At 38.7% G+C, this 18,279-nt stretch overlaps 1 protein-coding gene across 1 annotated transcript in view; it reads right to left on the reverse strand.

Moving 5' to 3' along the window:
* LOC132488463 (formin-2-like) overlaps positions 1–18,279 on the reverse strand; it is a 328,380-nt gene that overhangs the window by 245,937 nt on the left and 64,164 nt on the right. The gene's annotated exons all lie outside the window — the stretch shown is intronic.

An 18,279-nucleotide genomic window follows, 5' to 3' on the forward strand; every position in this document is an offset into this window, starting at 1 on the left:
ATAAAAAATACTCTAGATGGGATCAATAGCAGAATAACTGAGGCAGAAGAACGGATAAGTGAGGTGGAAGATAAAATAGTGGAAATAACTGCTGCACCGCAAAATAAAGAAAAAAGAATGAAAAGAACAGAGGACAGTCTCAGAGACCTCTGGGACAACATTAAACGCACCAACATTCGAATTATAGGGGTTCCAGAAGAAGAAGAGAAAAAGAAAGGGACTGAGAAAATATTTGAAGAGATTATAGTTGAAAACTTCCCTAATATGGGAAAGGAAATAGTTAATCAAGTCCAGGAGGCACAGAGAGTCCCATACAGAATAAATCCAAGGAGAAATACACCAAGACACATATTAATCAAACTGTCAAAAATTAAACACAAAGAAATCATATTAAAAGCAGCAAGGCAAAAACAACAAATAACACACAAGGGAATCCCCATCAGGATAACAGCTGATCTCTCAGCAGAAACTCTACAAGCCAGAAGGGAGTGGCAGGACATACTTAAAGTGATGAAGGAGAAAAACCTGCAACCAAGATTACTCTACCCAGCAAGGATCTCATTCAGATTTGATGGAGAAATTAAAACCTTTACAGACAAGCAAAAGCTGAGAGAGTTCAGCACCACCAAACCAGCTTTACAACAAATGCTAAAGGAACTTCTCTAGGCAAGAAACACAACAGAAGGAAAAGAACTACAATAACGAACCCAAAACAATTAAGAAAATGGGAATAGGAACATACATATCAATAATTACCTTAAATGTAAATGGACTAAATGCTCCCACCAAAAGACACAGACTGGCTGAATGGATACAAAAACAAGACCCATATATATGCTGTCTACAAGAGACCCACTTCAGACCTAGAGACACATACAGACTGAAAGTAAGGGGATGGAAAAAGATATTCCATGCAAATGGAAAACAAAAGAAAGCTGGAGTAGCAATTCTCATATCAGACAAAATAGACTTTAAAATAAAGACTACTAGAAGAGACAAAGAAGGACACTACATAATGATCAAGGGATCGATCCAAGAAGAAGATATAACAATTGTAAATATTTATGCACCAAACATAGGAGCACCTCAATACATAAGGGAAATATTAACAGCCATAAAAGGAGAAATCGACAGTAACACAATCATAGTAGGGGACTTTAACACCCCACTTTCACCAATGGACAGGTCATCCAAAATGAAAATAAATAAGGAAACACAAGCTTTAAATGATACATTAAACAAGATGGACTTAATTGATATTTATAGGACATTCCATCCAAAAACAACAGAATACACATTTTTCTCAAGTGCTCATGGAACATTCTCCAGGATAGATCATATCTTGGGTCACAAATCAAGCCTTGGTAAATTTAAGAAAATTGAAATTGTATCAAGTATCTTTTCCGACCACAATGCTATGAGACTAGATATCAATTACAGGAAAAGAGCTGTAAAAAATACAAACACATGGAGGCTAAACAATACACTACTTAATAACGAAGTGATCACTGAAGAAATCAAAGAGGAAATTAAAAAATACCTAGAAACAAATGACAATGGAGACACGATGACCCAAAACCTATGGGATGCAGCAAAAGCAGTTCTAAGAGGGAAGTTTATGGCAATACAATCCCACCTTAAGAAACAGGAAATATCTCGAATAAACAACCTAACCTTGCACCTAAAGCAATTAGAGAAAGAAGAACAAAAACATCCCAAAGTTAGCAGAAGGAAAGAAATCATAAAAATCAGATCAGAAATAAATGAAAAAGAAATGAAGGAAACGATAGCAAAGATCAATAAAACTAAAAGCTGGTTCTTTGAGAAGATAAACAAAATTGATAAACCATTAGCCAGACTCATCAAGAAAAAAAGGGAGAAGACTCAAATCAATAGAATTAGAAATGAAAAAGGAGAAGTAACAACTGACACTGCAGAAATACAAAAGATCATGAGAGATTACTATAAGCAACTCTATGCCAATAAAATGGACAACCTGGAAGAAATGGACAAATTCTTAGAAATGCACAACCTGCCAAGACTGAATCAGGAAGAAATAGAAAATATGAACAGACCAATCACAAGCACTGAAATTGAAACTGTGATTAAAAATCTTCCAACAAACAAAAGCCCAGGACCAGATGGCTTCACAGGCGAATTCTATCAAGCATTTAGAGAAGAGCTAACACCTATCCTTCTGAAACTCTTCCAAAATATAGCAGAGGGAGGAACACTCCCAAACTCATTCTACGAGGCCACCATCACCTTGATACCAAAACCAGACAAGGATGTCACAAAGAAAAACTACAGGCCAATATCACTGATGAACATAGATGCAAAAATCCTCAACAAAATACTAGCAAACAGAATCCAACAGCACATTAAAAGGATCATACACCATGATCAAGTGGGGTTTATTCCAGGAATGCAAGGATTCTTCAATATACGCAAATCAATCAACGTGATACACCATATTAACAAACTGAAGGAGAAAAACCATATGATCATCTCAATAGATGCAGAGAAAGCTTTTGACAAAATTCAACACCCATTTATGATAAAAACCCTGCAGAAAGTAGGCATAGAGGGAACTTTCCTCAACATAATAAAGGCCATATATGACAAACCCACAGCCAGCATCGTCCTCAATGGTGAAAAACTGAAACCATTTCCACTAAGATCAGGAACAAGACAAGGTTGCCCACTCTCACCACTCTTATTCAACATAGTTTTGGAAGTTTTAGCCACAGCAATCAGAGAAGAAAAGGAAATAAAAGGAATCCAAATGGGAAAAGAAGAAGTAAAGCTGTCACTGTTTGCAGATGACATGATACTATACATAGAGAATCCTAAAGATGCTACCAGAAAACTACTAGAGCTAATCAATGAATTTGGTAAAGTTGCAGGATACAAAATTAATGCACAGAAATCTCTGGCATTCCTATATACTAATGATGAAAAATCTGAAAGTGAAATCAAGAAAACACTCCCATTTACCATTGCAACAAAAAGAATAAAATATCTAGGAATAAACCTACCTAAGGAGACAAAAGACCTGTATGCAGAAAATTATAAGACACTGATGAAAGAAATTAAAGATGATACAAATAGATGGAGAGATGTACCATGTTCTTGGATTGGAAGAATCAACATTGTGAAAATGACTCTACTACCCAAAGCAATCTACAGATTCAATGCAATCCCTATCAAACTACCAATGGCATTTTTCACAGAACTAGAACAAAAAATTTCACAATTTGTATGGAAACACAAAAGACCCCGAATAGCCAAAGCAATCTTGAGAACGAAAAACGGAGCTGGAGGAATCAGGCTCCCTGACTCCAGACTATACTACAAAGCTACAGTAATCAAGACAGTATGGTACTGGCACAAAAACAGAAAGATAGATCAATGGAACAGGATAGAAAGCCCAGAGATAAACCCACGGACATATGGTCACCTTATCTTTGATAAAGGAGGCAGGAATGTACAGTGGAGAAAGGACAGTCTCTTCAATAAGTGGTGCTGGGAAAACTGGACAGGGACATGTGAAAGTATGAGATTAGATCACTCCCTAACACCATACACAAAAATAAGCTCAAAATGGATTAAAGACCTAAATGTAAGGCCAGACACTATCAAACTCCTAGAGGAAAACATAGGCAGAACACTCTATGACATAAATCACAGCAAGATCCTTTTTGACCCACCTCCTAGAGAAATGGAAATAAAGACAAAAATAAACACATGGGACCTAATGAAACTTCAAAGCTTTTGCACAGCAAAGGAAACCATAAACAAGACCAAAAGACAACCCTCAGAATGGGAGAAAATATTTGCAAATGAAGCAACTGACAAAGGATTAATCTCCAAAATTTATAAGCAGCTCATGCAGCTCAATAGCAAAAAAACAAACAACCCAATCCAAAAATGGGCAGAAGACCTAAATAGACATTTCTCCACAGAAGATATACAGACAGCCAACAAACACATGAAAGGATGCTCAACATCTTTACTCATTAGAGAAATGCAAATCAAAACTACAATGAGATATCATCTCACACCAGTCAGAATGGCCATCATCAAAAAATCTAGAAACAATAAATGCTGGAGAGGGTGTGGAAAAAAGGGAACACTCTTGCACTGCTGGTGGGAATGTGAATTGGTACAGCCACTATGGAGAACGGTATGGAGGTTCCTTAAAAAACTACAAATAGAACTACCATATGACCCAGCAATCCCACTACTGGGCATATACCCTGAGAAAACCATAATTCAAAAAGAGACATGTACCAAAATGTTCATAGCAGCCCTATTTACAATAGCCCGGAGATGGAAACAACCTAAGTGTCCATCATCGGATGAATGGATAAAGAAGATGTGGCACATATATACAATGGAATATTACTCAGCCATAAAAAGAAATGAAATTGAACTATTTGTAATGAGGTGGATGGACCTAGAGTCTGTCATACAGAGTGAAGTAAGTCAGAAAGAGAAAGACAAATACTGTATGCTGACACATATATATGGAATTTAAGAAAAAATGTCATCAAGAACATAGGGGTAAGACAGGAATAAAGACACAGACCTACTAGAGCATGGACTTGAGGATATGGGGAGGGGGAAGGGTAAGCTGTGACAAAGTGAAAGAGCGGCATGGACATATATACACTACCAAACGTAAGGTAGATAGCTAGTGGGAAGCAGCCGCATAGCACAGGGAGATCAGCTCGGTTCTTTGTGACCGCCTGGAGGGGTGGGATAGGGAGGGTGGGAGGGAGACGCAAAAGGGAGGGGATATGGGAACATATGTATATGTATAACTGATTAAATTTGTAAAATAAAAAAAATAAAAAAAAGAAGATAAAAGACAAAATGCAGAATTTCAATACAAAACTGTAAACAAGAAAAAACAGAAATTGTAGAACTGATAAATAAAATAAGCAAAATTAAACTATACAACAGATGTATTTGATGATAAATTAGAAACAGTTGAATAGAGAATTAGTGCACTTGAAGAGACACCAAAAGAAACGACCTAGAATGTAACAGAGTCAAGAGTATGGCTGATACTGCAGAGAGAATAAGAGACAAAGGACACAGTGAAAAACTGTAACATATGTGTAAATAGACTGACAGAAAAAATGGAAAACAGAGAAAGAATAACATTGAAGCATCATTTGAAGAGAGGTTCTGGCTGATGACATTGTAAAGTGAGAGAAGGGGACTTCCCTGGTGGCTCAGTGGTTAAGAATCCACCTGCCAATGCAGGGGACACGGGATCAAGCCCTGGTCAGGAAGATCCCATATGCTGTGGAGCAACTAAGCCCGTGTGCCTCAACTACGGAGCCTGTGCTCTAGAGCCTGTGAGCCACAACTACCGAGCCTGCATGCTGCAACTACTGAAGCCCATGTGCTTAGAGCCCGTGCTCCACAACAAGAGAAGCCATTGCAATGAGAAGCCTGCACACTGCAATGAAGAGTAGCCCCCGCTCGCCACAAGTAGAGAAACCCTGCACACAGCAACAAAGACCCAACGCAGCCAAAATTAAATAAATAAATAAATATTTTTAAAAATGAATATAAAATGAGAGAAGGCATTCAAGTCACTGATTTAAGAAACCCTATGAAGCCAAAGAGAATAAATGTAAGACAACCACACATAGGTGCATATAGCAAAACTTTTGGATAAAACGGTAAAAATAAAAATTTTAAAGCAGTCACAAAAAAAATAGATTAATGACAAAAAGCAGTAAATGGACAATTTTTGTTAAGGAGTCAGTATCATTGGAAGCTATAAGATTCTAGAACAGTCTTTTTAAAATGCTGTAACAGGGGATCAGTCACGGTAGCAGAGAAAGAGGATGTGGAGCTCACCTCTCCTGATGAGCACATCAAAGACACATCTATATGTGCAACAAATCTCACTGAAAACTAACTGGAAACTGGCAGAAGAATTGCTGTACAGCCAAGGCTGTAAAAAAGATACACATACCATCATATAGGAAGGGAAGGAGAGCAATTGGGTTGGGACCTGTGCCTGGGAGGGGACTCAGGAGAAGGGAGATTATATGAGCAGAAATCCTCCCTGGGGGTGAACAGCTTAAGCCACAGATTGGGGGCCCCAGTCCTGGTGTCTGATGCGGGGAAGGTGAGCCCCCCTGGCTGGTTGGAGGATGGCCAAGATGATAACAGGAGGGCTGAGGGAAGCCTGGACTCCACTTGTGAGGAACACGAGCCCTGGAAGTGTGCCCCCAAGGCAGAGAGGTCTGCCTAGAGGCTGCTGGTTTTCCCTTGACCATCCTGCCGAGCTCCCCAGCCCCAGCTGAAGGAACACTCCAGCCCCGCTCAATCCATGTAACACTGTAGGACTGGATCTGAGGTGGACGTGACTGTGGAAAGGATGCTAACATGGGACATAGAGGGACCCCGGTCCCAGGACAGAGTCCGGGTGGGGCAGCAGTGACCGCTGTTGCAACCTACTCAAGCAGAGGCTCAGAAGCAGCCCAGATTCTGATGGCGGCCGCTTCATCACACCTTGCCCCCTAATACCCTCTGAGAGTGCACGCTAGCCCAGCTGCCCTGCGACGTGGCTCTGCACCACTGTTGGGGCGGCAGAGGCTGGGGGCGGGGATCGGCTGTGAGGGGAAAGGGGACTTGCTCCCAAGGCAGCGTCTGAGCGGAGTGGGCACACAAATACAGGTGCCTGCACAGGCAGCACACTGCAAACAGCTAGGAGCCAAAGGCCTGCACGGGCCCCACTTGCTTCAGCACACCCCGCTCTGGGGCAAGGGTCCTGGCGCTGGGAGAGGGAAAAGCACAGACTTAAAGGAAACAGCCAGCTCGGGGTCAACATTCAGGGGGTCTGCTCTGGCCACGTGGAATCAGACCCTGCACCCAATAGGGTGGTGATGGCCACTGAGCAGAGAGGAAGTCCCGGCATACACCCGGCTTCAGCTCTTGCACCTCCATTTCCAGCCCCACCCCCTACACCAAGGTAAGAGCTGCCAGCACACCCTGAGGAAAGACCTGGCTTGCACCCATGTCAAATCCACCGCTCCCTCCAAAGGCATGGGGCACACGGAGTCTGTACAGGGATATTCCCACATGGGAACATCCCTTCAAGATGACAACAGGGGGCCTCCCTGGTGGCGCAGTGGTTGAGAGTCCGCCTGCCGATGCAGGGGATACGGGTTCGTGCCCCGGTCTGGGAGGATCCCATATGCCGCGGAGCGGCTGGGCCTGTGAGCCATGGCCGCTGGGCCTGCGCATCCGGAGCCTGTGCTCCGCAACGGGAGAGGCCACAACAGTGAGAGGCCCGCATACCGCAAAAAAAAAAAAAAAAAAAAAAGATGACAACAGGTAACTGTTTTACCTAAATTCATAGAGGCAGAGAAAGTTAAGCAAAATGAAAAGGCAGAGGAACTGCTCTCAACTGAATGAGCAAGAGAAACCCCTGAAAAAATAAATAATGAAACAGAAATAAACAATTTACCAGGTAAAATATTCAAAGCATTGGTAATACAAATGTTAACTGAATTAGGGAAAAGAATAGATCAACACGATGAAAACTTTAACAAGGAGCTAGAAAACATCAAAGAGACCCAATCAGAAATAAAGAATTCAACAGGTGAAATTAAAAAAAAAAAAAAACTAGAAGGAATGAAAGGCAGACTAGGTGATACAGCAGAATGCATAAGTTATCTGGAAGATAAAATAATGGAAATCACATAATCAGAACAACAATCAGAAAAGCAAATTTTAAAAAATGAAAACAGTTTAAGAGATTTCTGGGATAACAATAAGAATACCAATATTCACATTATATGGGTTCCAGAAGGAGGAAAGAGAGAAAAGGAGATTAAAAAATGTATTTGAGGAAATTATGCTGAAAACTTCCCAAATCTGAACAAGGAAACAGATGTCCAGGTACAGGAAGCACAGAGGGTCCCAAGCACAATGAACCCAAACAGACTCACAATAAGACATATCATAATTAAAACAGCAAAAATTAAAGAGAGAATTCTAAAGGCAAGAAAAGAAAAACAGAAACACATACAAGGGAACCCCATAAGACTATCAGCTGATTTCTCTGCAGAAATGTTGCAGGCCAGAAGGGAGTGGCATAATGCATTTAAAGTGCTAAAAGGGAAAAACCTGGAAACTAGGATACTCTACCTAGCAAGATTATCATGAAGGAGAGAGAAAGAATTACTCAGACAAGCAAAAACTAGGAGTTCATCAATATTAAACCTACTCTAAAAAAAAACCGATAGTGTCTTATCTAAGTAGAAAAGAAGGAAGAATCTATAGGAAAGGGAAACTCTAACTAGGAGAGGCAAATATATAGTAAGAACTGAGGATCAACCACTTAAAGCAAGTACAAAAATTAAAAGAAAAATGCAGGGGACGTGGGTTCAAGCCCTGGTCTGGGAAGATCCCACATGCCACAGAGCAGCTAAGCCTGTGCACCACAACTACTGAGCCCGCGCTCTAGAGCCCGCGAGCCACAACTACTGAAGCCCATGCGCCTAGAGCCTGTGCTCCACAACAAAGAGAAGTCACTACAATGAGCAGCCCACCCACCGCAATGAAGAGTAGCCCCCACTCACCACAACTCGAGAAAGCCTACACACAGCAATGAAGACCCAATGCAGCCAAAAATAAATAAATAAATTTATTTTTTTTAAAAAGACAAAAGGTTGAAAAACCAATAAGTTAAATATCCATCTCAAGAATTTAGAAGGGAAAAACTCCCAGCAATATAGTCCAAAGACAGAGGAAGGAAATAGATAAAAGTACTAATAAAATAACCCCAAAAGAAGTGCTCCAAAATGTCTAATAAAATTGAAAACCTCTGACAAGTATTATCAAGGAAAAATACAATTAACCAATGTTAGAAATGAAAAAAAAACCCGCACTCCTACAGACAGTAAAAACTGTTAAGTAAATATTAAAAGAACTTTATACCAAACATTTAAAAATATTAGATGAAACGAATAAATTCTTTTAAAAAATGCAACTTACCAGGGCTTCCCTGGTGGTGCAGTGGTTGAGAGCCCGCCTGCTGATGCAGGGGACAAGGGTTCGTGCCCCAGTCCGGGAAGATCCCACATGCCGCGGAGCGGCTGGGCCCGTGAGCCATGGCCGCTGAGCCTGCGCGTCCAGAGCCTGTGCTCCGCAACGGGAGAGGCCACAACAGTGAGAGGCCCGTGTACCGAAAAAAAAAAAAATGCAACTTACCAAAATTGGGAAACAAAATAATGTGAATCGTCCCATACATAACTGAAATTAAACTAAAAATTTAAAAACTGTCTCATAAGGAATACTCCAGATTCAGGTGGCTAGAAGGACAAATTCTGCCTATACCCTTGAGGAAGAAATAACGTCAATCTTACACAAATTCTTCCAAAGAATAGAAAAAGAGAGAACACTCCCCAACTTATTAGACCAACAAAACAGAGGTAGCAAAATCTAAAAGGACATTATGAGAAAGGAAAAATACAGACCAAGCATCTTCCTGAACATGGATGAAAAAAATCTAAAACATAATAATAGCAAGCAGAATTCAGTTTGGAACATTAAAAGAATGATATATCACAATCTGGGTTGATTCCAGGAAAATAAGGTAGGCTGAACATTTAAAATTAAATCCATGTAATATTCCATATTAATAAAATAAAGGAGAAAAAAGTATTCTCAGTAGAGACAATAAGAAAAGCATTTGATAAAAGGTATTGCCCATTTATGACAGAAACTCTCAGGAAACTAGGAATAGTCATCCTGTGTTCCAGGAACCCCATAGATACCAAAATCTGCAGATGCTCAAGTCCCTTACATAAAATAGTGCAGGATTTGCATATAACCTATGCACATCCTCCCATATACATAAATCATCTCTAGATTACTTACAATACTTGATACAATATAAATGCTATGTAAGTAGCTGTAAATACAATTTAAATGCCATGTAAATATTTGCTAGCATTCAGCAAATTCAAGTTTTGCTTTTTGTAACCTTCCAGAATTTTTTTCCAAGTATTGATATTTTTGATCCACGGATTCAACCAACTGTGGATGCAGAACCCACAGATACGGAGAGCTGACTATAGAACACAACTTGCTTATCTGAGAAAAAGGAGAAATGTTGGTCCTTGTAAACTGGGAAGTGAGGAAACAATGCCACTATCACCACTCCTTCTATTTAACAATTATTCCTATTCAGTCTAGAAGTTGTTGAACAAACAAGACAAACAAATAAGAGATTGGGGAAGAAATAAAACTGCCATTATTCATGATGACATGATTGTATACATAAAAATTTTTTAAAAGACAGATAAACTATTAGAAATAATAAATTTTGCATGGTTGCTGAATACAAAATCAACATACAAAAATCAATTGTTTTCTCCATCCACAAACACACAAATAAACCGTTAAAGATGTTTTTAAAAATACTTTCATGATACTGGCATAGAAATAGACACACAGACCAACAGAACCGAATAGAGAGCCCAGAATTAAACCTCCACATATACAGTCAACTCACATTTTCATAACGACGCTAGGAACATGCAGTAGAGAAATGATATTCTCTACAACAAATGGTGATGGGAAAACTGGATAAACACATGCAGAAGATAAAACTGCATCCCTATCTTATGCCACTCAGAAAAATTAACTCAAAAATGAATCAGAGGGCTTCCCTCGTGGCGCAGTGGTTGAGAATCCGCCTGCCAATGCAGGGGACACGGGTTCGAGCCCTGGTCTGGGAAGATCCCACATGCCGTGGAGCAACTGGGCCCGTGAGCCACAATTACTGAGCCTGCGCTCTGGAGCCTGTGCTCCGCAACAAGAGAGGCCACGATAGTGAAAGGCCCGCACACGGCGATGAAGAGTGGCCCCCGCTTGCCACAACTAGAGAAAGCCCTCGCACAGAAACGAAGACCCAACACAGCCATAAATAAAATAAATAAATTAAAAAAAAATGAATCAGAGGAGATATGGGGATAGATATATATGTATAGTTGATTCACTTTGTTATAAAGCAGAAACTAACACATTGTAAAGCAATTATACTCCAATAAAGATATTAAAGAAAAATGAATCAAAGACTTAAACATTAAGACCTGAAACCATAAAACTCCTAGAAGAAAACATAGGGAGGAAGCTCCTCAATATTGGTCTTGGCAATGATTCTATAGATATGACACCAAAAGCACCCCAAAAAGTGAAAAAAATTCAACCAGTGGGACTACATCAAACTTAAAATCTTTTGCAGGGCAAAAGATACAATCAACAAAATGAAAAGGCAACCTACAGAATGGGAGAAAAATTTTGCAAATCATGTATCAGATAAGGGGTTAATATCTAAAATTTATAAAGAACTCATACAAATTAATAACAACAACAAAACCCAAACAATCCAATTTTTTAAATGGGCACAAGAGCTAAATACACATTTTCCCAAAGAAGACATCCAAATGGCCAAACGTACATGAGAAGGTGTTCAACATCACTAATCATCAGGGAAATGCAACTCAAAAGCACAATGAGATAGCACCTCACACCTGTAAGAATGGTGATCATCAAGACCAACAAGAAAGAAGTGATAGTTATCATATGATATTTGTCTTTCTCTGTCTGACTAACTTCACTCAGTATGACACTCTCTAGGCCCATCCATGTCACTGCAAATGGCATTATTTCGTTCTTTTTTATGGATGGCTCAGTAATATTCCATTGTATATATGTACCACATCTCCTTTATCCATTCCTCTGTTGATGGACACATTTATAAAACAGAAATAGAGACACAGATGTAAAAAACAAACTTATGGTTACCAGGGGGAAAGGGGAGGAGGGATACATTGGGAGATTGGGATTGACATATACACATTACTATATATAAAAATAGATAACTAATAAGGACCTACTGTATAGAACAGGGAACCCTAGTCAATACTCTGTAATAACCTATATGGGAAAAATCTAAAAATGAGTAGATATATGTATGTATAACTGATTCACTTCGCTGTACAGCAGATACTAACACAACACTGTAAATCAACTATACTCCAATAAAATTTTTTTTTATTAAAAACTTTAGAAAACATTAAAGAAGAGATAAGTGTTGGAGAGTCTGTGGAGAAAAGGGAACGCTCCTACACTGCTGGTGGGAATGTAAATTGGTGCAGCCACTATGGAGAACAGTATGGAGGTTCCTCAAAAAAATTAAAAATAGTGCTACCATATGATCCAGCAATTCCACTTTTGGATATTTATTAGAAGAAAGTGAAAACACGAATTCAAAAAGATATATGTACTCTCATATTCACTGCAGCATTTTTTATCACAGTCAAGATATAGAAACAACCTAAATGTCCATCAACGGATGAATGGATTAAGAAGATGTGATCTATTTATACAATGGAATATTCAGCCATTTAAAAAAAAAAGAATAAAATCTTGCCATTTAAGACAACACTGATGGACCATTGTGCTAAGGAAATAAGTCAGACAGAGAAGGACAAATACCATATTATCTCACTTATACGTGGAATTAAAAAAAAAAAAACAAGCTCATAGATACAGAGAACAGATGGGTAGGTACCAGAGATGGGGGGTGAAGGGTGGGCAAAATGGGTGAAGGTGAGCAAAAGGTACAAAATTCCAATTATAAAATAAGTGACTGCAGTTAACAGGTCTTAAAAGTTCTCACCACAAGAAAAAAAGAAATCTGTAACTATGTATGCTGACAGATGTTAAGCAGACTTATGTGGTGACCATTTCACAATATATCCAAATATCAAAGCATTATGTTGTACACCTAAAACTAATATAATGTATTATATGTCAATTAAAACTCAATTTTAAAAAAACCTTCAGAGAAAATAAAAATGATGTAGGTATATATAAACAAATTTATCTGTTTGTGGATTTGAAATCTGTTATTTCACTTTTCTCCAAATTGACAGTTAAATTTAATGAAATTTTAATCAACATCTGAAGTGTGCAAGTGCGTTTTATTGGGATATGATAAACTGATTCTAAAATATATATTCAAAAGTATCTAAAATGGCCAAGATAATATTTAAAAAATCAAAGTGGAAAGAGCTACTATTCCAGATATCAAGACATTACAATGCAACAATAATTAAGCACTCTGACATTTGTACAAGGACACACAAATATACAGTGGAATAGAGAGCCACATAGCAGACTCTCACCCACACAGACAGATAATAAAATATGAACTCTACCTCACAAACATACTTTCCAGGATGATTACAGATCTAAGTAGAAAAGACAAAACAACAAAACTTCTGAAGATAACAGAAGAGGATATCTTGCTGCTTGCAGAGTAGGCAAAGACTTTTAAACAGAACACCCAACACACAAGCTATAGAGGAAAGGATGGATAATTGAGACTACATTAAAAGTAATCATCAGAAGACACCGTGAAGAAAGTAAAAGCTTAATTTACCAAGGGTCTGAATCCATAACTAAGACACTACAGCCACTAAGAAAAATACAATCAACCCACAGAAAAATGAGCAAGATACCTCAAAGGAGAACACACAAATAAACATAAGAAAAAGTTATCAACCACATTAATAATCAGAGAAAAATAAACTAAAACCACAGTGACATAACATTACACCTCCATCAGAATGGTTAAAGTCATACAAAAAATAAAAGAGTGACAGTACCAAAGCTGCCAAGAATGTAGAACAATGGGAATTCTCATATACCGCTGACGGAACTGTAAATTGATAGAACCACTTATGAAAACCATTTTGCCATAGCTCATAAAGCTGGATACATGCATACCTACTCCTAGGTATATACCCAACAGAAATGTACAAGAATGTTCATAACAGCATTATTTGAAATCACTTCAACAATAAAACAGGTGCATTCATAAACAGCAGAGCAGCTAGGTAAAAGATGAAGTCTTCACACAGTGGGGAACCATACAAAAATGAAAACAAACGACAACTTCACTTAACGTGAGCAAAAGCAGCAGACACAGAAGAATGCATACTGTAGGATATTTATATCAAAGTTGCAGAAGCAGGTAAAATTAAACCACAGTGTTTCAGGACTGATACTAGGGTAATAAAATCATTAGGAAAAGTTGGTTGTGGTTCCCATACAAGCCAATATTAGTTCCCTGTGACAGCAAGGAATGGGCGTGAGAGGAGTTTTCTGTGATGCTGTCCATGTTTTATCTACTTATTTATTTTGCATTTCAGTAACTTTATTAAAAGCTAGATCCCTTAGTACGAAAACATAATGATAGTTGGTTAGGTTACCTACACTGATGTATTCAAAATATTGAAATATATCAGCCTTTTGAGAAAGTGAAAAGTTTATCCATAAAACATCATTTACAAAAGTGTAAGATACACTGTGGTTCTTCAGTTTATTTTCCAGGGCATATCTACCCATAACTTTATGTCAAAATTGGGTACAGCCATCCTGGATAGACCCAGGCTACACGTTGAACAAAGTAACCCCTAATGCTGCAGATCTCCTTAGATTCACTGACTTACCAGGAAATCCCGACCTCAGGAACCTCCAGTTATAAAGATGCCCACTTACTTTTAATACTTTCTTTTGGCACAGTGGGAACAATATAATTTTGTATACTCTCTTCTTTTTAAGCAAAATTGTAAATTAGAAGCAATGACAGTTTTGAGGCTTTTTTAATATTTATTTATTTGGCTGCACCACACGGGATCTTCGTTACCACGTGCGGGATCTTCATTGCAGCATGAGGGATCTTTAGCTGCAGCATGTGGGATCTTTAGCTGCGGCATGTGGGATCGTTAGCTGCGGCATGCGGGATCCAGTTCCCCAACCAGAGGTCAAACCAGGACCCCCTGCACTGGGAGCACAGAATCTTAGCCACTGGACCACCAGGGAAGTCCCAATGACAGTTTTATAAAAACAGTCCTTAGTAAAAACTTCTGGAGTGTTAAATCAGCAAGTTTTTGGAGTGATGCTAACAGTAATTTGAGTTATTAATACAATAAAAGTTAATTTCATCAGTGGGGCTAGATTAAGGCAGTAGATCTTTTATAAAAATTTTTTATCATGGATATAAACATCACCTATTTTCTAGAATAAATATTAAAGATAACTTAATATGCCAAAATGACTAGGTCTGTAGTTGTGCTTTATGTAAAATGCCCTCAAATTGAAATGTAATTCTCCTGTATCAGTAAAGTCCACATCTCTGGATTGTCTATTACTTGCACTACAGTGTCAAGAAACCATTTTCACTGCCTACAATACTGACCCTTGTTATGCCTTAAAAGTGCCTTTGCAAAATGTTGGTTTTGATGTAAACCTCATAATTTAAAATTTAAAGTTACCATTTTTTAACGTTTTTATTGGAGTATAATTGCTTTACAATGGTGTGTTAGTTTCTGCCTTATAACAAAGTGAATCAGTTATACATATACATATATCCCCATATCTCTTCCTTCTTGCGTCTCTCTCCCTTCCACCCTCCCTATTCCACCCTTCTAGCTGGTCACAAAACACTGAGCTGATCTCCCTGTGCTGTGCGACTGCTTCCCACTAGCTACCTATTTTACATTTGGTAGTGTATATATGTCCATACATACACTACCACTCTCTCATTTTGTCCCAGGTTACCCTTCCCCTTCCCCGTGTCCTCAAGTCCATTCTCTAGTAGGTCTGCATCTTTATTCCCGTCTTGCCCCTAGGTTCTTCATGACCTTCTTTATTTTTAGATTCCATATATATGTGTTAGCATATGGTATTTGTTTTTCTCTTTCTGACTTACTTCACTCTGTATGACAGACTCTAGGTCCACCAACCTCACTACAAATAACTCAATTTCATTTCTTTTTATGGCTGAGTAATATTCCATTGTATATATGTGCCACGTCTTCTTTATCCATTCATCTGTCGATGGACACTTAGGTTGCTTCCATGTCCTGGCTATTGTAAATAGAGCTGCAATGAACATTGTGGTACATGACTCTTTTTGAATTCTGGTTTTCTCAGGGTATAGGCCCAGTAGTGGGATACCACATAAATACAATATATTGATCCAATGTAGAATGTTTTATTTCTTGACCTGGGTAGTAATTACATAGGTGATCAATCTGTGTTAAATCTTGAGCCATACATCTGTACTTTTCTATATGTAAACTGTATTTCCCATTAGAAAGGCTAAAAAAAAATGTTGAATCACATTGGCACGTATGTTTAAACAGACCAAATATATGTGGGTCTCTTTCTAGATACCCTGTTCTGTTCCACTGATCTCTGTCTGCATGTCTGTCCTTATGTCTGTACCACACTGTCTTAATAAACATAGCTTTACCATCAGTCTTGTAATCAGGTAGTGTTTGTAAGTTGACCTGCTTTGTTGGTCTTGTCCAGAACTATTTTATCTATTCTAGTTCCTCTGCACTTCAATACATATTTTAGAATCAGCTGTTAATGTCTACAAAATGCCTGCTGGGATTTTTACTGGGATTGTGTTGAATTCCTGCATTTTAATGGTGTGGTGGCAGGGCCACCATCTACTTAGCTCTTTACAGATCTTATATATATTCCATTAAATTTATCTCTACAGGGCTTCCCTGGTGGCGCAGTGGTTGAGAGTCCACCAGCCAATGCAGGGGACACGGGTTCGTGCCCCAGTCCGGGAAGATCCCACATGCCGCGGAGTGGCTGCACCCGTGAGCCATGGCCGCTGAGCCTGCGCATCCGGAGCCTGTGCTCCACAACGGGAGAGGCCACAACAGTGAGAGGCCCGTGTAACGCAAAAAAAAATAATAATAATAAATAAATAAATAAAGGAACAGGGAGTGCAAACTTAAAACAATGCTAAAACAGCTGTGCATGTGTATACATACATGGATGCAAATAATTCTTATTCACTGAGATGGTTTGAAAAATTTGTTAAGAGCTCAAGAGAAAGTAAAAATATCCATATTGCCATGACCTTGGGCGTTTATAAATTTCCTCTCTCAGTGAGCATGTATTATTTGTAACTAGAAACAAAACCAACAAATAGCAGTCAGAGCTTTCAATAAATTAAAGGGGATCTTCTCACACTCTGTTCTGAGCCTGTAGGGATGATGTAGAGGGGCTTTCCAACTTGGCTATGAGTTTACAGCAAAGTATGTATCACCGTGAAGATTCTATTAGTTGGTTTCACTAGTCTTCCACTTCTCACACAGTCAGGGCAGAGTAACACCTGACTTTTAAGAGGTTGAGAAATACCAATTTGAACTTCACGACCAGGAAAAAAGAGATGTGATGGTTCAGGTTTGTCCAATAGAGAAGACAAAGGAGTTAGAAATAAGGGCCAGGGAAAATTCATGTCGAGCCTGGAAAAATGGAGAGTATCTTCCAAATGACTAGAGGTCATTTAGAAGATGCTAATATAATTCATTTCTAATGAGGCCACAGCAACTCACAGCAACCACAGCTCAAGTGTATCGAATAGAAGATGGATGCAAAGAGAAATTTCATAAGGTATATTTAGAAAACCACATGAAAAGTTGAACAAACAGCCCAACTTCTCAAAATTTCTTGTTGAGTCTCTGACTTTATTGTGCCACAAGAATATTCTACCAACAGTAACATAATGCAAATAATTTACATACGTTCCCAGAATTAAAGGAAACAAAACAAAGCTATCAAGTTAGGGGGCAACAGTTTTTATAATGACTTTCCTTAAACCTTTTTTGTTGGCTCCAGATAAAATAGTGTGTATAATCTTTTGTAGCACTTGAGCTAATCCCACACCAAGTAAAGACAGGGAGCTGGAAATATGTAACTCCTGTTTCTGATTAATTTTACAGAGGATGTGGGTGGTCAGACTCAGTTAGTCCAAACACTTAAGAAATCAGTTGGAAAGAAAACATCACATGAGTTCTCCTTGTTGTCAGCAGTAATACGGTGTGTGGCTGGGGAGTAGAGTGTATTCACATGAGGAAGAGAGTAAGACTTGAGATTCCAAAGAATGAATAACAAATAAGTTTCAGAACATACAAACATGGTATTATGCTCCATTCTTCAGAGATGTCACATCTGAATTTAAACACTTAAATTATAATTCTTCCACCTGTCATTTTCTCAGATAGAGACCTTAAAGAGACCTTAAGAGAATCTGGATAAAAGAGGGGCTGCATGTGAGGTTCAGAAGAAAGTTGCTTAGTAATGAATCAGGCACAGTTACTGGACAGGTGAGCTACTCAGCAGTGCACTGAGAAGACGGAC

This window comes from Mesoplodon densirostris, chromosome 1 (genome assembly GCF_025265405.1).
Source record: "Mesoplodon densirostris isolate mMesDen1 chromosome 1, mMesDen1 primary haplotype, whole genome shotgun sequence".
In the NCBI taxonomy this organism is placed as follows: Eukaryota; Metazoa; Chordata; class Mammalia; order Artiodactyla; family Ziphiidae; genus Mesoplodon; species Mesoplodon densirostris.